Consider the following 25,649-nt stretch of genomic DNA (forward strand, 5'->3'; position numbering starts at 1 on the left):
GATGAGAAAAGGCAACCTGCTCTAGTATTCTTGCCAGGAGAACCCCATGAGCAGTATGAGAAGGCAAGAAGATATGACACTGGAAGATAAGTCCCTCATCTTGGAAGGTGTCCAATATGCTACTGGGGAAGAGCAGAAGGCAATTACTAATAGCTCCAGAAAGAATGAAGAGGCTGGACCAAACCTGAAATGATGCTCAGTTGTGAATATGTCTGGTGGTGAGACAAAAGTCCAATGCTGTAAAGAATAATATTGCATAGGAACTTGGAATATTAGGTTCATGAATCAAGGTAAATTGGATGTGACAAAGCAGGAGATGGCAAGATTAAGTATCAACATCTTAGAAATCAGTGAACTAAAATGGACGGGAATGGGCAAATTTAATTCAGATGACCATTGTATCTACTACTGTGGTCAAGAATCCCTTAGAAGAAATGGAGTAGCCCTCATAGTCAACAAAAGAGTGCTAAGTGCAACACTTGGGTGCAGCCTCAAAAATGACAAAAATGATCTTGGTTCGTTTCCAAGGCAAACCATTCAACATCACAATAATCCAAGTCTATGCCCCAACCACTGATGCTGAAGAAGTTGAACGTGAGCAGCTCTATGAAGACCTACAACACCTAGAACTAACTCCAAAAAAGGATGTCCTTTTCATCATAGGAGATTGGAATGGAAAAGTAGGAAGTCAAGGGTTACCTTGAAAAACTGGCAAGTTTGGCCTTGGCGTACAAAATAAAGCAGGGCAAAAGCTCACAGAGTTTTGCCAAGACAGCACATTAGTCATAGCAAACACCCTTTTCCAACAACTCAACAGATGACTCTACACATGGACATCACCAGATGGTCAATACCAAATCATTTTGATTATATTCTTTGCAGCCAAAGATGGAGAAGCTCTATACAGTCAGCAAAAACAAGACGTGGAGCTGACTGTGGCTCAGATCAGGAGCTCCTTATTGCAAAATTTAGGCTCAAATTGAAAAAAGTGGTGAGAACCACTAGACCATTCAGGTATAACCTAAATCAAATCCCTTATGATTATATAGTGGAGGTGAGGAATAGATTCAAGGGATTAGATCTGGTAGACAGAGTGCCTGAGGAACTATGGACAGAGGTTTGGCATGATAGAGGTGTTCTAAACTGGATTGTGGTAATGGTTGCATAACAGTATAAATTTACTTAAAATCAATGAACTATTAACCAAAAAAAAAAATTTTTTTTTTAAATACAAAGAACTGCACACAAGGAAACTTTGGGATAAGGTAATTTTCTTTTTTTTGGCTTGGAAGGTAGGTAGCTATTTAATAATAATTTCTGCCCATATATATATTTCTCAAAATTCTGATTTATTCTGTTTACTGTATACATGTCATACTTTAATTCTTAAAAGTTTAAAATAAAAATTTAACAATTTAGATAATTTAAGCAATTCATTGATGAAAAAAAATCAGGGTGAAATTTAATGTCTTGCTGATGTCTGCTGGGTCTAATCTGTGGTATTAATATTTTTTTTTCTATAGAGTCCTAAGAGAAGAGTTAGAGGAGGAACAAAGATAATGGATTTGAGAATGACACTGAGTCATTGGCCACTCCTAGAGAAAATTGGGAAGTAGGCTCGGTGCCTTTAAGGAAGCTCCCTGCTCATGTGCTTCCCTCCTTTGGAATATCTTGTTCCCTGTGGCCTCTCTCCACCAAAGCCCTGCCTCAACATCGGGTAGCCTGGGCCCTCATGATGCCCTGGACTGGTACCTTGTCTGATTGACTCATCTCTGGAGATGCCTAAACTCTGAAATGCCTGGACCTCTACAGTGCATGCCCTTGGGGCCTGGCCTTCTTCCAGGGGACAGGAAAGCTAAGAAACGTACACAATGTATGGGATCCAGTCTTCTAGGGAGAAAGCTGGAATGAAAAAGAGCCGTTTTAATGGTGGAAAGTCTGGCTGGGGGCTGCCCTCACGGGAACACTGGTCTGTGTGTCTAGCTGGGTCTGGCACAGCTCAGCAGATTCTGAATTACGCTCCAGATGTTTGGTTTGGAAGGTCCCTTGGCTATTTGGCTTCAGGAGTCCTCTCTCACCATGGAACTCCTCTGTGGGAGGACAGAACTCATCAATCACATCCCCCAAATGTCAAAGCTCCTGCTGTGTGACCCCAGGAGAACCCTGCTTTTCATCTACATGACAGAAGCAAGGACTCCACATTTGCTGGATAAAAGCTTGAACTGTTGGGCAAAGGGCCTCCCCGAGGATTAGAGTTCCCACAGAAGGCTATAAACTGCAATATAAATGTACCCCCCGTCTCTGGATGTTTGTCATTTCACCCTTCCTTCTTTCCTTTCCTACAGTCTCTTAACAAAATTATATTTAATTTTCTCAATTAGATGCTATTTCTGATATGTGCAGCCAGAACTTGAGATCCCTGGAAGAGGTCACAGAATCATTCAGGTTCAGACTTGCAGAATTCCTTGTACTTTCCAGAACCTGCCACATCTTCCTTTTATTCTGAAGCCTTTGACCTGCTGCTTCCTTCCAAAATAACCAAGCAAACTAGAGAATATTTCCAGAGAAAGAAATTCAATTTAGAATTTGTTTCATATGTTCAAGGCTTGGCCCTTGAGGGATAGGAGAAAGACTAGCAATACTAATTGTAATCTCTGCCTTTAAGGAGTTTTCCATTTTTTAAGGATGGACTAGCGTTGGCTGCATGCTTTATCACATCACCTCTCTTTCCAGCAGTTCCCTTGTGACGACTCTTATTCAAGCCTGTCCAATTGTACGTGTTCAAAAGTTGTTGGGTGAAAGAGTACCGTGCCTGCATGATAATCCATGGAAAATCCAGAGTCAGGAAATGCAGGGTAGCTGGAACAAAGTGTATTCATGCTGGAAAGGAGCAGAGACAGTGCTGGGAAGAGATGAGGCTGGAAAGCTTGGCAGGAGCCAGGTATCAAAAAACCTTCCAATAGTGCAAAGGAATGTATCCTGACAACAAGGAGCAGCCAAGGGCAGGTTTGAACAGGGGAGTGACTTGATCAGATTTGGCTCAGTGGCAAGGAGTCCACCTGCCAAGCAGGAGCTGTGGTTTTGATCCCTGGGTCAGAAAGATTTCCTGGAGGAAGAAATGGCAACCCACTCCAGTATTCTTACCTGGGAAATCCCATGGATGTAGTGGCCTACAGTCCTTGGGGTCAAAAAGAGTCAGACTCAACTGAGTGACTGAGCATGAACACTGGGTTGTTTATATTCCAAGCTCAGGAACTACTGTACTAGATAATGAAAGCTAATCAAGACCCCTCAGCCTCCTGCTGCTCTGTTATATTCTTATAATCAGTTACATATTTATAATCAGTTTTTGTAAGAAGGGACACTTTTCACCAATGATTTTTCAGAAATATTAAGAACAGCAAAATAATAAGATAAGATGAAAACGGAATTTAACTAGAAGGCAAAAGGTCTGGAATTTTAAGTGACTTTGACTCTGATCCCCTTATCTTTCCTAGGAAGTATATTAAAAGTAATAAGAATAAAACAGAAGTTAATAAAATAGAAAACAAAGAATCAATAGAAAAATCAACAAACTAAAAGCTGACTCAGTGGGAGAGGAAAGCTAATAGAACAAATATAAACAAAGAAAAGGAAGGAATTACAATAAAATGCAACATGTGTTATAAAAATATTATGAAGAGGGGACTTGCCTGGTGGTCCAGTGGTTAAGACTCTGCCCTCCCAATGCAGGGAGCCCAAGTTCAATCCCTGGTCAGGGAACTAGATCCCACATGCTGCAAATTTTAAAAGAAGTGAATGAATAAATAGAAAAAAGTATCACTTTTAAAAAATGCTATGAAGAAACTCCTAAATGCAGAGGGAAGTAGAGGTCTTCACAAAGATGTGCTTTTTGTGAGGTTTAACTGTGAACTTGTGAGAGAAGTTTTCTAGGGCATAGAGTGTGTGTCTGTGTGTGTGTGATCACTAGGCAAAGGCACTCTTGTTTTAACACCATGGTAACCCTTTCCTAGACCAACATCTCAAACCAGGGTGCTTAAGGAATGCTTGCGAAATGAATAAGCATCTTCACAGTCATTCTCCAGTGTATCTTTTGTCTGTCCAGAGATTTTCAAATGTAAAGTTTCCTAAGCACTTTACCTATAACTTTTGGATTTGTTCAATTCTATGCCGCAGCCTTTCATGGCAAAGCAGTGTGACGCTGTTTTCCTAAAGACACTGCATTAGAGACTCCCAACATTTTTTTTTCCATTTCACCTGGAAACACCTAGGCCTGAATAGAAAGCTAAAATTGATAGTGGCTGTTGGGAAGAAAACTGAAATTCACACATAACAGTAGCTGCCCAGCTACCTTAAGGATACATATAATGGTGGGATGCCCCCATCTTCTGCCCCAGCTATTGGGCACTGGTGTTTGCTGTGGGCATCTGAGGTACCTGGAGAAGACTCTCTCGCTGAATCCAGGCTGCAGGGATGGTTGTGCAGGTTTTCCACTGCACAAGAGGTCCCGGCGGAGGTGGTGAGGAGGGCTGAAATAAAGCTGGTAGTGCACCCAGGGGCATTGTCCACCCAGGTGAAAGAAGACTTTTTTTTAATTTGGCACAAATGCATCAGTGAGTAGGGGCTCATTGCAGCCCTGTGTCCTTGGCTGTCATTGATGTGCTGCTCCAGCTTGGGTAAGAGTCATGCCTGAGAGGTTCCCTGAATGTCCTTTTAAAAGAGCTCCCTCAATTCTCTTCAGCTTCAAAGAATCATTTCAGAGGATCTTTTCAAGCCCTTTGGTGGATGACTAACACATCACTGGCAATCCACAGATGGAGAATTACTACCTTCTGAGTTCTGGAAAAAGGCAAAGCTAAGCTCGATTTCACCATGTGGTTTGTGGCCCTGCAGCTGCTTCTCCTGCCACCAGATGGCAACCTCCCCCAGGTACCAGAAAGAATTTGCTGAGGATGGCTGGATGGCATCACCGACTCGATGGACATGAGTTTGGGTAAACTCCAGGAGTTGGTGATGGACAGGGTGGCCTGGCGTGCTGTGATTCATGGGGTCGCAAAGAGTCAGACACGACTCAGCAACTGAACTGATGCCAGCTTTTTTATTATGTGTTTCAGAAATGCCTTATCATCCTGTCATGTAATTTTATTAACTGAAATAGCAGCTTCACAGCACTCACCCAGCTCATACAGAGCCCCTTCTCTTTTTCTTGTTCACCTGATTCCGTTTCCATCTGCAGATGTTCAAATCCAGGAGGCACAGGACAAGCCATAGGGAACCCAACTCCTTGAGAGCTAGTATTTCTGGAAAATACTAGGAGACCTTACTGATAACACCACTGGGTATCGGTTTCGTAGATTCTAACTCCAGACAACCGATGGCTATTAATTTTAAGCATTCTTCTTTTTTAATTGGAGCATAATTTACATTATACTTAAAAGCACAAAATTTTTAAGGGGAAAATTTTTATTCAAATTTTGATTGTGCTTTTTTATTGGATTGTAGTTCATTTACAATATTGTGTTAGTTTCAAATGTACAACAAAATGATTCTGTTACACATATATAGATATGAAAGAAATTTAGTCACTCAGTCGTGTCTGACTCTTTGCTACCCCATGGACTGTGTAGCCCCCCAAACTCCTCTGTCCAGGAAATTCTCCAGGCATGAATACTGAAGTGGGTAGCCATTCCCTTCTCCAGGGGCTCTTGCTGCCCCAGGAATCGAACCTGGGTCTCCTGCCTTGCAGGCAGATTCTTTACCATCTGAGCAACCAGGGAAGCCTGTACATATATAGATAGATAGATTCTTTTTCAGATTCTTTTCCATTATAGATTACTGTAAGATACTAAATATAGTTCCCTGTGCTATACAGTAGGTCCTTGCTGTTTGCCTATTTTATATAAAGTATTGTGTATATGTTAATCCTAAACCCCTAATTTATCTCTCCTGTCCCCCCCACTTAAAGGTGCAATTTTTAACTGTAGTGTCCAGTGTGTTTTAATAAATGTATATGCCAGTGTAACCACCACTCCAGTTGGGACGTACAACGTTTCCATAATGGTGGTAAGGTCTCTTGTCTGCCTTCAAAATCAATCCCCAAGGCCTGAAGAAGACTCAAGGCCTAGGGGAGCGCAAACAGTGGGTTGAATGGAGAGTATGTGGCCTGGAGGTTAACATGCATTATTAGAAGCTAAATAGAACTCTTAATTACTCACAACCTTATGATTTTGTGTTTTCCTGGTATTTATTATTAAGAAAGAAATGGCATTTAAGAATTATTTCATTTACCCAGCTGTTTTTGTAACAGTTTTCTTCCAGATATGTAAATATGTGAAATATGAAATTCTTTAAAATGTATTTAGTCATTGCTTCATTATTCAGTTCTCCTAAAGTTCTTTTGCTATTCATTGGTTGGGCTACAGCCAAGAAAATTATCAAAAGTGTTCAGTGAGACCACTGATTGGTTTTGAAATTAATTTTTCCAGAACAACCAATCAAAACATTCATCAGCGCAGGAGTTTAAATTCGTTTGTCAGTCTGCCCTGGCCGTGACAGTATTAGTCTGTTAGGGAAATGCAGTGATTTCAACTAAGAGATGATTTCTTTATTTTAAACATTTTATGGAAGCATAGCATACATATGGGAACGTGCAGAGCTCAATGAATTTGTAAACATACCATGTAATCAACTCTCAGATCAAGTGACAATTACCAGATGGCCAGAAGCCCTTCTAGTCTCTTTATTACCCTGATTTGTAAGAACACTGATGAATTTTATCTGCTTTTGGACTTTCCACCTAAATATAGTCAGATTAGGTACTGATATGGGCCTGGCTTCTATCACTCAAGACTTTATTTTTAATTTTTTTAATGCATATTCTTGTATAGTCTTCTCAATTATGGCTTATCACAGGATAGTGAATATAGTTCCCTGTGCTATATAGTGGGGCCTTGTTGTTTATCCATTCTATACATAATAGTTTTCAGTTGCTAACCCCAAACTCCCAATCCGTTCCTTCCCCCATTCCACCTGCTCCCTTGGAAATCACAAGTCCATCCTCTATGTCTCTTATCGCTCAATGTTTTCTTTGAGAAAGACATTGATGCTGTTTTGCTGTAATTTGTTCTTGCTCTTGCTGTTGGGTCACCATACCACAATTTATTCATCCATTCCACTACCGATGGACATATACACTGTTTCCAGTTACTGGCTATTATAAACCGTGCTGCTATATAATTTTTGAAAATATCTCTTGATGCATATTACCTACACATTGCTGGGTCATGGGCTCTCCATTCGTTCAGCTTAAATGGATGCTGCCGAACTGTTTTCCAGTGTGGGTGTGCTAACTACCATCAGCAGTGTAGAAAAGGAGTAGTGCCTCTGATTTTACAATATTTGATAGAATTAGTCTTCTCATTTATTTTATAATTTTATTTTATTTTTATTTATTTGCTTATTTATTTTTGGCTCTGCTGGGTCTTTGTTGCTGTGTGGGTGTTTCTCTAGTTGCAGGGAGTGGGGGCTTCTCACGGCAGTGACTTCTCTTATTAAATAGTGGAGCATAGGCTCTAGGGTACATGGCTTTCAGTAATTGCAACTCATGGACTCTTGATTGTTTTATTCTTTCATGTTTGAACCTACAATTTACATGGAGTTGATTCTCTTTTATTAATTATCAAGATTCATTATTTTGTCATGATCTAAATTGACCCATCACCATTTATGGAAAAGTCCTTTCCTCACTGCACTGCTATCTCGGTTATAAATCAGGTGACTGTGTGGGTGATGATCTACTTCTGCCCTCTCTCTTCTGTTCCATTTATCTATTTGTCTTTGTGTGAGTACCACACTGACTTAAGGATCATATTATCGGAGTTCTCCCAAAATGTCTATGACCCCAGAGTGAGCTCGAGTTGTCTCCTGCCTCACTGTGAGGCTCTCCAGGATCAGTAGGTAGTCTGACCCAGGCTCGTTTCAAATTACTACGCCTGCCCTGGGTCCCAGAGCATGTAAAATTTTGTGTGCACCCTTTAAAATTGGAGTCTCTATTTCCTGCAGCCCTCTGGCTCTCCTGAAAGTGAGTCCCACTGGCTTTCAAAACCAGATGCTCTGGGGACTCATCTTCCTGGTGCAGGACCCCTGAGCTGGGGAGCCCAATGTGGAGATCAAACCATGAGCTCCTTGGGGAGAACTTCTGCAATTGTAATTATCTTTTCATTTGTGAGTTGGTTACCTGGGGGTACAGGGCTTGACTGTACCATGTCTCCACCCTTCTTAGCCATCTTGTTGTGGTTCCTTCTTTGTATCTTTAGTTGTAGAAGATCTTTTCTGATAGATTCCATTCTTTCTCATCAGTAGTACTCTGTAAATAGTAATTTTGATGTGTCCATGGGAGGAGGTGAGCTCAGGGTCTTCCTCCTCTGCCATCTTGGCCACTCCCCGTCTTGTATTTTGTACTATGCCATTTTATACAAGGAATTTCAGAAGCCATGGATTTGGGAATCTTGTAGGGGTCCTGGTACCAATTCCCCATGGATGATACCAAGAGACAACTGTACCAAAAAGATAGATTATCACGGTAACTTACCCTATATTATGTGCAACTACTGTGTTTTGTGATAGCTAACTTACCTGCAGTCACTTCAGGTCTGTCCACAATCACCTGGGGTATTTGCAAAAACAAATGAGACCATGTTGATTCCTATGATCAGAGCTAATTTTCATAATGATGGTTTGATTTTATGAGGCATATATGTAACCTGCAGGACAGCAGCAGGAAAAATACAAGCCAAAAGAGCAGATTTTTTTGTTTGTTTACAAAAAAGGTCAACAATCTTGAAGGAAAATTACTTTCCTCATCAGTTGCCAGGTTTCTGAGTGGGGTGAAAGGTGGAAGTGGGCACTTCCCTGGAGCCAGAGATCTGCAAATGCATGTTATTTGATTGTCAAACTTTGCTAAAGTTTATATTGATGTAATGCAAATGATTACCCTCTCTGTGGTCAAATCAAGTTTCTCTTTTTGTTGAGCTGCAGCAACTCATGGTAACAAAACAGGTTTTGCAGAAGAAAAGACATTCCTCTTCTGGGGCATGGGGAAGGGAAAATGGCAAATACTGCAGGTTTTTCTTTGATTCATTTTCAGTAGGATTAGACTAAGAGTCGGACACGGCTGAGCGACTTCACTTTCACTTTTCACTTTCATGCATTGGAGAAGGAAATGGCAACCCACTCCAGTACTCTTGCCTGGAGAATCCCAGGGATGGGGGAGCCTAGTTGGCTTTCATCTATGGGATCGCAGAGTCGGACACGACTGAAGCGACTTAGCAGCAGCAGCAACAGACTATCTCCTGATGGGGAGTGAGGTTCATAGAGGATTCATTGCCATTGTTCACGATGTGTGTTTTGTAAACATAAATTTCTGAGATCCTAGTATCTAACAGTGAGATAAATTGGGCAATACCTCTTTCTAAACACCAAAAGCATTCACTGAGTAAAGATTACTACAGTACCAAAGAGCACCTAATTCAAAAATCATGCTAATCTAGGCAGGCTGCTCATCTGCTGGCACGTTGTGCCTTAAATGTCTTAGGCACCCAGGCCAGAGGTGAAGCAAGTTGTACTTGTAGCGCTGCCTCCTCCATGGAGGCAGCGATCTGCTGGCTCAGGCTTGACGAGGTGGGGGAAAGGCAAAGGGAAGGAAATTGAGGTCACTCGGTCATGTCCAACGCTTTGTGATCCCATGGACTGTAAGAATACTGGAGTGGGCTGCCATTTCCTTCTCCAGGGGATCTTCCCGACCCAGGGATCGAACCTGGGTCTCCCACACTGTGGACAGACGCTTTACCATCTGAGATCACCAGGGGGAAAAGGGAAAACCAGTGTTAAGCATTGAAGGTACAACTGTCACTGCCATTGGACAGGGGCTGTCCTCAAGCAGACCTGTCTTCCTGTCTATCTCTTTATCATTGTTCTTTCCCTCACTCTCAATTTAGCAGATTGGAAACACAGATTTTCTTATCTTTTTAGCTTTATTTTATTCTTAGATTGAAGTATAATTGACATATGACATATTATTTTCAGGTGTACAGCATAATGATTTAATATTTGTATACATTGTGACATGCTCACCACAATAAGTCTAGTTAACATCTATCACCAGGCAGTTACAGAAATATTCTTTTGTGAAAAAAGGACTTTTAAAATCTATTTTCTTAGCAACTTTCCAATATGTTATACAATGTTATTAACTACAATCACCATTCTGTACATTACATTCCCATGACCCGTTTATTTTATAGCTGGAAGTCTGTAGCTTTTGACACACTTTGCCACTTTGACACATTCCTCCCTACGCATCCTCCTCTGGCAACCACCATCTCTTCTCTGTATCTGTGAGACGGGTTTTTGTTGCTGTTGTTTGTTTTTTAGATTTCATATATACATATAAGTGAGATTGTATGGTATTTATCTTTCTCTGTCTGAATTATTTCACTTCACATAATGCCTTCAAGGCCCATCCATGTTGTTGCAAGATTTCATTCTTTTTATGGCTGAGTAATCTTCCGTTGCATGTATATACATCTTCTTTATCTGTTCATCTGCTGATGAACACCTAAGTTGTTTCCATATCTTGGCAATTGTAAATAATACTGTAATAAAGGTGGAGGTGCATGTATCTTTTCAAATTGGGAAATGCTACTTTTCCTTATTGAGACTCCCTCTTGAAAACCTGGCATAGATGTTGTTTTAGCAAACCTAATACACTGCTATGACTTGTGATTGGGACATACTACTAAATAACCTCAGGATCAGTGGATTCTATGGCCCCAGATGAGTTTGTGCCTAAAGAAGCACTAATTGCCTGGTAGAAACATGGAAGAGAGAGGAAATGAAAAATTGCTGTTCTTTTTCTAACAAACTTTATAGAACTACTTGTGTCTCTTAAAACTGTGTGCCTTTGCAACTTTGATAAAAATCAAAGTTATATTTTTTCAAAATTGGTAGATGGGCTGAGTAGAATGGACACATTGAAAGTGCAATCAATGGACTTCAGAGTAATCCTAAGAGTTCTCTCAAACTCAGAGCTAAAGGACCAAAATGAAAACAAAAACAACCAATGAAAGAAAGGTTAAGTGACCTGGAGGATAAAGTCAAAAGTTCCCACAGCATCAGATAGGAACTCCAGAATGAAATAAAGGAGAAAAAGGAAGAGATATGTAATATAGATGAACTTTTCTGAATTTGGAAAAGATTTCTGTCTTCATAGTGAATAGATCTAAGAGTGCCAACCAGGACAAGCAAAACAAGTTTTGCTCTAAACATGCCCTTCAAAGGAAAGAGCTCTTCTAGGGAAAGAAAAATCTTTAATTTTTCTTGGGAGAAGAACCAGATTACTTACAAAGAAATAAGAAGCATTTGGATATCAGATTTTTCTTTGATATCAGTGGATTCTAGGAGACGATGGAGAAGGATGGTATCAAATGGTATCAATATTTTGAAGGATGGTATCAAAGTTAGTTTCCTTAAGAGCCCCCAAACATGGTATTTGTACAATTAGTTGATAGTAAACACTATTGGCTTAAAAAAGGAATTAGTTCAAAGTTTTGTTATTGAATTTTAAGTTTATTAACTCTGATCAGAAAAGAGTTAACATTAATATAGAATAACAATGAGCCAAAAACTCTATATGTATATACATATATATATCATTTAATTATTATAAAGTAGCACCTATAAGATAGGTACTGTTATTATCCCTGTTCTACAAATAAGAAAACTAAGGCACAGAAAAGATAATTGATTTTCTTAAGGTCATCAGCTAAGAAGTGGTATAGCTGGTCCTGCTAAGTCGCTTCAGTCGTGTCCGACTCTGTGCGACCCCATAGACGGCAGCCCACCAGGCTCCCCCGTCCCTGGGATTCTCCAGGCAAGAACACTGGAGTGGGTTGCCATTTCCTTCTCCAATGCATCAAAGTGAAAAGTGAAAGGGAAGTCGCTCAGTCGTGTCCGACTCTTAGCAACCCCATGGACTGCAGCCTACCAGGCTCCTCCGCCCATGGGATTTTCCAGGCAAGAGTACTGGAGTGGGGTGCCATTACCTTCTCCATAGCTGGTCCACTCAAGTCCAAACAGTAGGGACAGAGATGCTATTCTTTAAATTAATAAATTAATTTTTATTTTTGGGTGCTTTGGGTCTTCATTGCGTGTGGACTTTCTCTAGTTGGAGCAAGTGGGGGCTACTCTCTAGTTTCGGTGCACAGACTTCTCATTGAGGTGGTTTCTCTTGTTGCAGAGCACGGGCTGTAAGGCCCATGGGTTTCAGTAGTTGCGGCACGCCAGCTGAGTAATTGTGGCGTGTGGGCTTAGCTGTCCTGAAGCATGTGGAATCTTCTTGGACCAGAAACTGAACTTATGTCCCTGCATTGGTAGGCGGATTCTTAACCACTGAACCACCAGGCAAGTCCAGAGATGTTATTTTCATTTTGAAATTTTATGAGGTTTTCTTTGCAGAAAAATATCTTGTCAGTTTTTGTGACTATTCAGTAGACGATTGTAAAAACTCTTTTCTCTCTAGAATATGGAATAATCCAATCTAGTTCATAACTATTTATTCTACCTCACAAATAATATTACTCTGATCCCATCTATGTTTTTTGTTCTGTTCAGTCTATCAAAGTTACAGAAGAAACAGTTTCAAATTTACTTCTGTTTCATATTGTAAAACTTGAAAACTTAGTTTCTTCTTCTGTCTCTTAGATGCTCTTTTCTATGTTCCAGAATTTTTTCATGGTTTTATATCCTTTTTTATGCTTACTCATCCTTGAATGTTAAAAGATTAATACATGCTTTGCATTTGTTCCCAAAGAGGATGAGCTAATTCTTATTGGCTCCCTGCCTGTCTATTTGGATGCCCTTGGAATCTTCTTCTAATATCTTAGGCTGGAGGATCGATTACCTTCCAGCAGCCTATAAAGATTGTGAAGAGAGCCATCTGGCAAGGAATGTCACTCCTGCAAGGTTTCATCTTAATGTTTTGCAAAGCCACTGCCCCAAAGGGCTGAAGGTTATCTTGCCTTTGTCCTCACCTCCTTCTGGGCCAGCAGCCAGACTGGCTATCAGAGAGGATCTTGCCACTCAGGGTAAAAATTTCCCCTCTATGTGCTGTGGGCCATTTCAGTGAGTACTGGGGAGGGATATTCAGAAGTCTGGGCTAGACACCCCCACACTTTTATCTAGAAGTGTTCTGGTAATCTATTGTGACATGAAATAACACCCCAACATTGATGATATGAAGCAATGATAATCATATACTATTGTCATCTCTCAGGAATCTGGAGATGGGCTGGGCTCCGTTAGGTGGTTCTCACTCAGGGTCTCTCACCTGGTTACCGTGAGGCAAGGATGATGCAGGGGTCATCTGTTTTCCTCGTTAGCATGTTTGCCATTGAGTCTGGGAATGTTCAAACTGCTGGGGCTGAAACAGCTGGGGTTCCTCTGACATTCTCTGTGTACATGTCGTCTGCTGTGTGGTCTCCACAGCATGGTGACTTCGGGGCACCTGTACCTCAGGGGTCCGCAGGCATATGCTCTGAGTAAGGGAACTAGATGGAAGCTGTATCAATTTTTAAGAGCCAGCTTCAAAAGCATTACTTTCTTGTGCAGTTATAGAAGCTCACCCAAGAAGTCCACTCAGGTCCAAAGAATAGAAACAAAGATGCCATCTTTTGACTAGGTAAGGAGGGTGGGGTTGGAAGAGCACAAGAGACTGAATATATTATTTCAACCGATTTTGAAAAATGCAACCGGCCACAGGAAGTTTAATACAATTTTGTAAATGACTGTATGCCATCCATAGTAATACTGACACTCCATGCAAGCTAAAACATTATATCTAAGGGCTTCCCTGGTAGCTCGGATGAGTAAAGAATCTGCCTGCAATGGTAAGTGCTTATATAAATGTTAGCTAATACTCTACAATTTAAGAAAATGAGACTCAAAAACTATCGTGTTAACTAACTGCCCTTCCCTGCCATTCAATTTTCAATTGCCCATTCTGCTATTTATTAAAAAAAAAATTCTTGGTTTATCTCCTTGTTTTGTTGGAACATGTCATCTGAAAGCTTTTTAAGAAAAGTTTCTTGGGAAATGAAAATTTTTAAAATATCTTACATGTCTGAAAATATCTTTATTTACCCCCACACTTGACTGATAGTTTGGCTGGGCAAAGAATCTATACTGGAAGAAATTTTCTCCCAGAACTGCAAATACATTATTCCATTGTCTTCCAGTTTCATGTGTTGCTAGGGAGAAATCTGATGCCATTCTGGTTCTTGATCCTTTGTACACAACTTCATTTTTCCCTTTGGAAAGATCTACTCAATGTACCCCGGAGAAGGCAATGGCACCCCACTCCAGTACTCTTGCCTGGAAAGTCCCATGGACGGAGGAGCCTGGTGGGCTGCAGTCCATGGGGTCGCGAAGAGTCAGACAGGACTCAGTGACTTCCCTTTCACTTTTCATTTTCATGCATTGGAGAAGGAAATGACAACCCACTCCAGTGTTCTTGCCTGGAGAATCCCAAGGATAGTGGAGCCTGGTGGGCTGCCGTCAATGGGGTCGCACAGAGTCAGACACGACTGAAGCGACTTTGCAGCAGCAGCAGCATTCAATGTTCCCAGTCTTGTGAAATTTTGTCATGGTGTGCCTAGGTGTGGGTGTGGTTTTGTACATTTTGCTGCAGTCAGTGAGCACTTTCAATGTGGAAAATCATGCTCTTCAGTTCTAAATATATATGATTAAATTATTAATAGTTAATTGATTTCTTCCCCTCTGTTTCCCAGGAATCCTGGGCTGGCTTTTGAATTTTCTTATCCTTTCTTACATCCTTCTCTTCTTTTTGCCTTCTGTCTTTACATTTTAGGACATTTCTTCAACCTTGTGTTGTGAAAGTAAAAGTGTTTAGTCAACCAGTCATGTCTGACTCTTTGCAACCCCATGGATTGCAGACTGCCAGTCTCCTCTGTCCATGGAATTCTCCAGGCAAGAATGTTGAAGTAGGTAGCCATTTTCTTCTCCAAGAGACCTTCCCACCCCAGGGATTGAACCTGGATCTCCTGTACTGCAGGCAGATTCTTTATCATCTGAGCCATCAGGAAAGCCCCATCTTTCTACTATTTTACCAAGTTTTAAATTTTTGCTATATTTTTAACTTGACTTCTATTTGGTTCTCTGAGTGTTCATTTTTCAGAGAATCTATTCTATTTCTATTCTATTTTTATTTCTCAAAGGAGATCAATGAAAGATTTTTCAAAATTTTCATCTCTCCCTATATCTGCTTCTTCCAAGTTTCTTTTTTCCTGTTCTGTTTCATATGAGATCCTTCCCTTAAATTCTGATGCCGTTTGACTGTTTGCTCTTATTGAATAGTGTCAAACTTAGCAAAACAAAACAGGACACTTAGTTAACTTTGAATTTTAGATAAACAATAAATAATTTTTAGTATAAATATATCTCATGCAATATTTAGGGCATACTTATTTAAGTATTTTGTAATTTAATAAAAAATCCTTTGCTGTTTATTTGAAATTCCACTTTAAGTCAGTTCAGTTCAGTCACTCAGTCGTGTCCGACTCTTTGCGACCCCATGGACTGCAGTACGCCAGGCTTCCCTGTCCATCACCAACTGCCGGATCTTGCTCAAACTCATGTCCATCCAGCTGGTGATGCCATCCAACAATCTCATCCTCGGTCATCCCCTTCTCCTCCTACCTTCAATCTTCCCCAGCATCACGGTCTTTTCCAGTGAGTTAGTTCTTCGCATCAGGTGGCCAAAGTATTGGAGCTTCAGCTTCAGCATCCATCCTTCCAATGAATATTCAGGACTGATTTCCTTTAGGATGGACTGGTTTGATTTCCTTGCAGTCAAGTATCCTAAGGGACTAAGTATCCTGTATTTTATCCAGCAACCCTAAGACTGAGGTGTAAAATGCTACCTGGAAAAAACAAAAGAATGAAAATTTTCCATTTTTAACATGGATGGACCTAGAGGGTACTGTGTTAAAGTGAAATAAGTCAGACAGAGAAAGACAAGTACGGTATGATTTCACTTATATTTGGAATCTAAAAAAGCAAAACAAATGAACAAACATAGCAAAATGGAAACAGAATTATAGAGAACAAACAAGTGGTCACCAGAGGAAATGGGGCTGGAAAGAAACAGATGAGGGAGATTAAAAGGAACAGACTTCCAGTTGCAAAATAAATGAGTCACAGGTATGAAACTGTGCAGAATATAGTCAATATCTAAGTAATATCTTTGTACTACAATGTATCATAGCTAGGCTTATGGTGATCATTTTGATATTTACAGAAAAATCACTGCATTTTGTAATAGGAACTAACATAGTGTTGGAGGTCAGTTATATTTCAAAAACAAAAAAGGATACAAACTCACAGAAAAAACAATCAAATCTGTGGGTACCAGAGTTTGGAGGTGGGTTGGTAGAAATAAGTGGATGAAGGCAGTCAAAAGGTACTGCAGACTTCCAGTTATAAGATAGATAAGTACTAGGGATGTAATCTACAATAAGATGAATATAGTCAACACTGATATGTGTTACACACGACAGTCGTTGAGAGTAAACCTAAGAATGCTCATCACACAAAGCATTTTTTTCTATTTCTTTACTTTTGTATCTGTATGAGATGATGGATCCTCATTAACTTATTGTGGTAATCATTTTATGATGGATGTGAGTCAAATCATTATGCTGTGCACCTTAAACTTATACAGTGTTGTATTTCAATTATACCTTAATAAAGCTAGAAGAAAAATAAAAATCAAAAAATTTAAATTAAAATAAAAAGCTCCCTGGAAGCTCTGTATGCCTGTATAAGGAGTAGGGTTTGACGACGGTGAATTTACTGAAGGGTAGCTGCAGTTTTCATTAAATAACTGATGACAGTCTCTTAGGTCTTCACTCTTCTCCAGAGAAGAATATTTCAAACTCTTCATCTTGGTTGCCAGTGTTGTAGGAGTCAAGTGAAGGAAGAATACTGAGCAGCTCAATATTCATTATGTTAGGTTTCATGTATCGATAGATCTTCAATTTCAGTACCATTCCCCTATCCTTGTGTGGTAGATTAAAGGTGGGTACAATTTTTTTTGCTAATCCCCCATTCAGGGATGAAACCTAATTCCCTTTCTTTGAATCTGGGCTGGCCTTAGTGACTTCCATGAGCTATAGAATGCAATAGACATAACATTCAAGAGCTGCCCAGCCTAGGTAATAAGCCCAGTAACTTTTGCTTGGATTTCTGGGAGTATCCTTTTTGGGTACCTTGCCCTGAACCTCCGTAGGAAATCTGACCATCCTGATATTGCCATGTGGAGAGGGCATGTGTATGTGTTTTGATGGACAGTGCCAGCTGAGATCAGCCTTCCAGTTCATCTTGCCATGGTGCCAGACATGTGAGTGAATCCTTCAGACTGGCCCATCTGCCAGCTGAATACTACCAAGTGAGCTTTCTAAAAAGTCTTGTCTGGTGTATATTTTAAACACACACACACATACACACATATATATATATATACACACACACACACACACATATACACATGTACACACACACATTTATATAAGAGTTCCTGGTACATAACATAATGATTTAATATTTCTATACATTTCAAAATGATTGCCATGATAAGCCTAGCTGTCCTCTGTCACCATAAAAATATATTACATATTATTGATTGTATTCCCCACAATGCGACTCACTTCATACCTGTGACTCACTTATTTTGTAACTGAATATTTGTACCTCTTAACCTCCCTCATTGGAGAAGGCAATGGCACCCCACTCCAGTACTCTTGCTTGGAAAATCCCATGGATGGAGGAGCCTGGTAGGCTGCAGTCCATGGAGTCGCTAAGAGTAGGACACAACTGAGCGACTTCACTTTCATCTTTCACTTTCATGCATTGGAGAAGGAAATGGCAACCCACTCCGGTGTTCTTGCCTGGAGAATCCCAGGGATGGCGGAGCCTAGTGGGCTGCCATGTATGGGGTCGCACAGAGTCGGACACGACTGAAGCGACTTAGCAGCAGCAGCAGCAGCAACCTCCCTCATCCACTTCTCTCCTTCCCCCACTCCTTCCCCCACTGCAAACAGCTGTTTGTTCTCTGTATCTATGGCTCTGTTTTTGTTTGGTTATCTTTGTTCATTTGTTTTGTCTTTTAGAGTCCACATGTGAATGAAATCTTATATAAATATGTATGTGTGTGTGTGTGTGTGCGTGTGCGTGTGTGTGCACTCCGTCATGTCCAACTCTTTGTGACTCCATGGACTATAGCCTACCAGGCTCCTCTGTCCATGGGATTTCCCAGGCAAGAATACTGGAGTGGGTTGCTGTTTTCTTCTCCATGGGATTTTCCTGACACCCAATGATTGAACCTGTATCTCTTATGTCTCCTGCATTGGCAGATGTATTCTTTTCCACTGCACCAACTGGAAAGCCCATGTGTACGTGTGTATACATACATATATATATATATATATATATATATATAATTTATTCATTTATCTCTTGATGGGTACTTGGGTTGCTTTCATATCTTGGCTAGTATAAATAGTGCTGCAAGGAGCATAGAGGTGAATATATCTTTTCTAATTAGTGCTTTTGTTTCCTTTGGATAATTAGCCAGAGGTGGAATTGCTGGATCATACGGTGGTTCTATTTTTAATTTTGGGGGGAATCTCCATGCTGTTTTCTATAGTGGCTGCACCAATTTACATTCCCACCCACTGTGCACAAGTTCCCTTTTCTTCACATCCTCACTGTTACTTGTTGTCTTTTTGATAATAACTATTCTGACTCATGTGAGGCCAAGTGACTTCTGTTGATGTCACATGAAACAGAGGAACTGCCAAGGCCTGTCCAAATTCAGACCTACAAAATCATGAGATGTAAGAAAATGGCCATCGATTTTAGTCATCAAAATCTGTGTAGTTTATTGGTCAGCCTTAGATAACCAGAACATCTTGACTATACCTTGTATGCCCCATTCCAGAGATCCTCTGCTTTATCCCTCCAGAGAATGTTTCCAATTTTCCACCCAAGTGGGAGAGAGCAGTGGCAACTGTGTCATATTGGGAAGTATGTGGAGGAGATTCATTGCTTCCAGTATGTACTTAGGAAAATCCTCCTGTTTTTTTTCTTAATTACATACCTACTTTTAGAAGGACCTGGTGCAGCAATACCTGGGTTATCCTGGGTAAATCTATAAAATCATGTTGCTTCTTGGCTTTCCCTACTCCTGGCTTAGGAGTCAGTTTTCTCGGGTCTGCTAAGTCAATTATTACCTGCAGTATCTGCTTTCCAGTTTACAAAATTTAATTATTTTCCCTCTTTTGTTTTTGTGAGTTTTCTTAAATCTACTATTTTAAAAAAATGATTTAAGTACATTTGACTTACAATGTTGTGTTAATTTCTGTTGAACAGCAAAGTGATTCAGTTATACATATGCATATTCTTTTTCATATTGTTTCCATTATGGTTTATTACAGACAGGATATTGAATATAGTCCCTTGTGCTATATAGTAGGACCTTGTTGTTTATCCATCTTATTTACATCTAATAGTTCGAATCTCCTAATTCCGAACTCCCAATCCTTCCCTCGCCCACCCTCTTTCCACTTGACAGCCAAGAGTCTGTTCTCTAACCATGAGTCTGTTTTCTGTTTTTTAGCTATGTTCATTTATATTTTAGATTTCACATATAAGTGATATTCTATTATATCTGTCTTTCTCTTTCTGACTTCTCTTTCTGATTATTAGTATGATAATCTCTAGGTCCATTCATGTTGGTACAAATGGCACTAGTTCATTCTTTTAAAAAAATCTACTATTGCTTGTGTCAGATTTCAAGAGGTGGCAATGCATGTGCTCATTCTATCTTTAATCAGTTACTTTATTTGACAATGCTGGGTCTTAGTTGCGACACTCCAGCTCTTCATTGTGCCATGTGGATTTTACTTGCAATGGGAAGTTAGGGGATGTGGGAAGGGGTAGGAGGAGGGGGTTGGAGTGGGCATGTGGGATCTAGAGGATCTAGCTCCTGCATTGGGAGTGTGGAGTCTTAGCCACTGGACCACCAGTGAAGTCCCCTGCTATCCTTAATTTAAAGGCTTCTTTGAGTCTTTAATTTCAATGATTATACTAATTTTTAAATACTCATAAATTTTTTTAATTAAATAAAATACTTGAAGCTCAAGTGGCCTAGAAGCAAAGCCCAAGATATAGATTCTTGTGTAAGTGCTTTAGTGAGGGGATATTCTCAGGAAAACCTGTGAGTCATACAGGATTGCATAAAGGAAAAAACAACACAGGAGTGGTTTCTGCAGAAATTTAGCCTCAGGCTAAGCCCATGGGAGCTCTGGAATAGGAAGGCTCTCATTGATCAGTTCTTGGCCTTTGGTATCCTATAAAGTCAGCACTGGCTGTGGCTTCCCAACCCGGGAGGAGGGCAGTCATGGAACAGAAAAGGGCCGCTGTGAGCTGGGTACACCTGCCTAGTAAAGGTGATCTTGGCAGGCTGCATCTGCTCAATTTCTAACCTTTTATTTTTTACTTTTTAAGGAATAAGTAGTCTTTCTAATCCCTCTGAGAAAAGGAATTAATCTTTTTTCATTCTTTTTCCACTGTTTGTCTTGTTAATTTAGTTTCTTCCACGTTAGTTCATAAACTGAAGTTCAGAAACTTCAGAATATCAAGCAGAAAAAAGGCGGCGGAATCCAAATCAGTCTGGTTCCAAAACCCATGCCTTTAACCATATTAAGTCACCCTCTGTAGCTGCATCTTAAGGAAATAATTTATCGTTACCTCTACAGCTATAAGGGTGCTAACAGTCACTTTATCTGTTGGATATAAAACACACTCTCCAAAGCTTCCTACCTTCTGTTAAATAAAAGTCCGAATTTACTTATATACCCAATGGGTTCATTTTGCAAGCATTCACTGAGTACCTGCCATGAACCAGCATGGTACTGGGTGTGTGTGCAATGACCACGTAGATACAGTTAGTGTCTTCAAGAGGCTCGAGTCCTGTAGGAGAGGCAGATACTAACATACAACACTGTATAACAAGGGGTAGGGAGCTCGCCTTCAAGGCCGAACCTGGGAGCTACGGACCAGCAGCGAACCCCGGTAATTTACGGGTAAAGAGAGAAAGCTCTGGAACTGCCCCAAACTCCCATTCCCAAAAGTTTCCCCAAGAAAGGGAACTCGGTTTTTTTCAAGGGAGAAGTGGAACGACTGGGAGATTCGCGGGAATGTAAATGGGCCGTTCCACTTTCCACTTCGCGTTAGAAAGTGCAATGTCCCGGGGAGGAAGCTTTGACTCTGAGCGGCAATCCCGGCCGCGGTGGGAGCAGGGCGCGAGCCTCCTGGAGTGCAGGGGCGCCCGGGCACCCGCGATCTGAGAGTCCCACTGCTCCGACTCGCGGGAACCCGGGCGGGGCAGGCGATCTGGGATCCCGGCGGGGGACGAGGCCTGAAGCGTCATCCCTGGCTCCCCGGACTCCAGGTGCGCTTCGCCCGCGGAGGACTTTCCGGTCTCGTGAGAAGAGGGACAACCAGGAACTTGGGCTCAGTCTCCACCCCGAAGCGGGGCGGGTCCGTCCGGGATAAGACCCGCTGCCCGGCCCTGCCTGGGTGTGATCTCCGTGGCAGCAGAGAACGGGCGCCGTCCCATCTCGGCCTCTGGGGTAAGGGGGCCCCGGGCCGGTGGTCCTGGTCTCCAGAAGGGGTGCGGCAGCTCTGGAGGGCCTCGCGGGGGTGGCCGGTCGGGCGCCGCGCCCAGGCGGAGGTGCTGGCGACGGCACAGGGTGGAGCCGGCCGGGACTCGCTCCGGGTGGGCGAGCGGGAGGCAGACACCGCCCGTATCCAGCCGCCCCTTGCAGAAGGACCTCCGGAGCACTGTGTGGAGCTTAGAATGTCAGAGGTCACTGCAGTTATTTATCGAGTTCATGTGCCAAGCGCTGTGCTGGATTTAGGAGTTACAAAGAAAGGATTGAGTAATATTCCCTGGAACTGACTCTAACACCCACGTTTTGCTTTTTTAATTCTTTATTTACTCCTTTTAAGAAACTTACTCCTTTATCCTGGTCTCTTACTCTTTCTCTCCTTGTGGACCTAATGGCTTCAGTACAATGCCTGGCACATGGGAATCTGTTATTATTGTGAGATCCATGAACTGAGCCTGCGAATGGCCCAGTCTTACTCTATGGTCGTGGCTTTGACCAGCTGGAGACTCTGGAACCAAAGAGGTTATTGCTTTTCAACAATCTGCCCAACTGTAAGTGCTTCCCAAATTGATGAAAGTCTTGTGTAAGCTGTTGGGAGAGTGTGAGACCTGAGTAACCCACAGCTTTCAGGAAAAGTGAGTATCTGCCTCTCTTCAGGTGACAGTGGAAAGAATGAATAGGATTCTCCGCCCCCCCCCTCCCCGTCTAAAATGATGCGTCCCATTGCCCATCAATTCTAGAACCCTCCGCCTTCTCCTTATATTGCAAGTAACTGTTGATGGGGAAGCTCTAGCTCTTTAGTTGCCATGGAATTCTCAGATGACAGAGGTGGAAGAGCAAGCAACAGAGGAAGTGGGCAGGAATGAGGAAATGGGTATCCTTAGACGGCGAGGACCGGCTGACTTCCCAGGGTCCTTTCTGATCAAGGCCAGGCTGCCTCCCTCAGCTTAGATCAGATTTGTTTTGCTTCGGGGATACACACATGAGTGCAAACGCAGGCAGACATACACACAACTACTGGGTCAAAAATGCTGTGAATTTCCTTCCTAGATATGCTTGCATTTGGTTAAGGATATTTTTTGTCTGAAAGCTTTTTAGAGAGTAACATGTGTAGTCAGGTTTAAGCAGGCCAGTCCTCAGTGTCTGAAGGGGATGACCGCCTGGTCTTTCGAACTGTTGTGGCCCATTTCTCATATCTGCAGCTCATCTGTTTTCCCAGCCCTTGCTCATCTGCTGATAGACCAAGCCTGCTCTTCTCCAAGGGAGATGGAGGTGAGGGGAGGCACTCGAGTAACAGATGTTGTGCCAAGGAGTACCTGATGATTCAGAATAAAGGAGAGGGTAGATTTTCCTTGGTTGTCCAATTTTATCCAGACATTTGAGGATAAAAACGCTTTTTATACTAAAACAATTACAAGTATATTTTGTGGTAGGATTCAAAATTTAAATACTTTCTTTATATAAAAGAATAAACTTCTAAAATTTTTGTTTGGACTTTGGGCTGTGAGTTGGCCCAAACGTAACCTTTGGGAGTTTGCTTTCACTGCAATGAGGGCTACTTATGGAGGCAGTTTGGTAGATGCTGCGGTGTCTTCCCTGGAAGGACTTTGAACAGCATGCTAGTTGTGGCATGTAGGATCTTCATCACAACATGCGTGGCCTTTTGTTGTGGCGCTCGGGCTCAACCTTGCAACGCACAGGTTTAGTTGCCCTGCAGCATGTGGGATCTTACTTCGCCAACCAGGCATCAAACCTGTGCCCCTGCATTGGAAGACAAATTCTTAACCAGTGGACCATTAGGGAAGTCCCCTCATTTAATCTTTTTTTTTTTTTTTTCCCAACCTGAGGCAGGATTATTAAACTTGTTTTACAGAAGAGATCCCAGGGCTCCAAGTGGTGGTACAAGGGTTGGACTCCTTGCAAAAAGATTTAAATCCAGCTGCTGGATACTGGCTTCCCAGATGGCACAGTGGTAAAGAATCCACCTGCTAATACAGGAGATACAGGAGACTTGGGTTCAATCCCTGGGTCTGGAAGATCCCCTGGAGGAGGCAATGGCAACCCACTCTAGTTTTCTGGCTTGAAAAATCCCATGGGCAGAGGCGCCTGGTGGGCTACCGTCCATACGGTTGCAAAGAGTTGGACACAACTGAGCATGCATGTGTGCGTGTGTGCACACACACACACACAATGGTACTAAAGCCTGTTCCCTTAGCCTCCCTGCCTTACTGTGGCTCTGTCAGTGCTTGGTTCAGAGTGATTTGGCATTTGGATTTTTAGCTTCCTGGTTTATAAACTAATCTTGACCAAATGTTTTTCTTTTCCTTTTCATTTTTCTTCTGGTCAAGCGGATATGTAAACTATGGTGGGAAGAACTGGAGCTGGCAGTAGTATGGGAATACAGGTTAATGGCCTTGGATTCAGGAGGGGCTTGGCTTGTGAATAAGGGAATCAGCTCACTCTTTGTGGCCCTGGGAAGAGCTGGGCAGGAGTGTTTTGGATGGTAGGTTCTGGTTAAATTTAAGGAAATGACTTTTGAAACCCACAGGCTGGATGGGTTTGGAGTTGGCAGGAGCTCTGTCACCAGAGATATCTGGGCAGAAGCCCCACAGCCCCTTTCTCATGGAACTGGGAAGGGGAGAAGGCTAAACTAAGATGACTTCTAAAGCCATTGTCTCCCAACTTTGGGTGCATCCCCCTGGAAGCTTGCACAGTATACAGATTTTTGCCCCCAGCGTTCTGATGCAGTATAACAGGGTGGGACCCAGGAATCTGCCTGTTGTGTTGGTTTTATTGGGAATAATTTATTCAGTTATGTTTGAACTGGACAGAGAGCTTTGCTGTGGGAACCTGAACCACCACCTTTGAAGAATTTGTCTTAAATGTTCAAGATGCTTGAGATCAGTCAAATGCCTAGACACTGTGTTAAGAATTGCCCTGAAATTTGGCAGTGTGTTTCTCAAAATTTTAAAATCCATTGACTTGTGTTCCATCCATTTGAATATTAGGAATTTATCTGAAAGATATGGTTGGACATGCGCATGGAAGGGCCTTCAGTTGGTGGGCAGAATGTCAGTGGCCCCCACCAAATGGATAAAGGTTCATTTATTTATTATACAATGTGACAGATGCTATATATTCAAGGGTAAAATACCGAGACCCCATCCTTAGGGAGATAAACAAGCAAATCAACAATTAAAAACTCATAGGACTGCATGAGAAGTGAATGCACTTCAATGCACTGTGCCTGGCCTGCCATAGAACTGAAGAGGTGCACCGAACCCCATCATGGGTGGTCAGAGAAGGCTTCTTGAAGGGGGAATGAGAATGATCTTGGAGGTGGGAATAGGAGAAGAAGGGTTTTTGCACAGGCATGGAGGAGAGCCATTCAGCCAGAGCAGGGCTAGTCCAGAGGCCAGAGCTTGAGGGCCCTCAGAAATTAATGTCATTCTGTGGGCCCTTGGGAGACAGGACCAATTATTGGGAGTTAGGTCTTAGAGATTCCAGGGATCCCATAGTATGAGTTGCTGGCCTAAGTTATAAATTCCTATTTTCTCCTGCATCTGCTTCTGTGTTTAGCAATGTTATATGATAATGCTAGTGTGCATGCATTCTACATCGCTTCAGTCCTGTCCAGCTCTTTGTGACTCCGTGGACCGTAGCCCACAAGGCTCCTCTGTTCATGGGATTCTCTAGGCAAAAATACTGGAGTGGGTTGCCATGCCCTCCTCCAGAGGATCTTTCCAACCCAGGGATCGAACCTGCATCTCCTATGCCTCCTGCATTGGCAGGTGGGTTCTTTACCACTGGCGCCACCTGGGAAGCCGCCAGTTTTGTGATAGA

At 41.9% G+C, this 25,649-nt stretch overlaps 1 protein-coding gene and 1 pseudogene across 1 annotated transcript in view; one reads left to right on the top strand and one right to left on the bottom strand.

Annotated features, from left to right (window-relative positions):
* The window catches only part of LOC102411107, an 80,679-nt pseudogene extending 75,410 nt beyond the window's left edge, over nt 1–5,269 (bottom strand).
* Nucleotides 5,270–21,622: 16,353 nt separating this feature from the next.
* The window catches only part of ANXA4 (annexin A4), an 81,251-nt gene continuing 77,224 nt past the window's right edge, over nt 21,623–25,649 (top strand). Inside the window, exon 1 of the mRNA XM_025261290.3 lies at nt 21,623–21,767. The gene's annotated coding sequence lies outside the window, so the exon portion shown is untranslated. The remainder of the gene's footprint in view (nt 21,768–25,649) is intronic.

Source organism: Bubalus bubalis, chromosome 12, assembly GCF_019923935.1.
Source record: "Bubalus bubalis isolate 160015118507 breed Murrah chromosome 12, NDDB_SH_1, whole genome shotgun sequence".
NCBI classification, from domain to species: domain Eukaryota; kingdom Metazoa; phylum Chordata; class Mammalia; order Artiodactyla; family Bovidae; genus Bubalus; species Bubalus bubalis.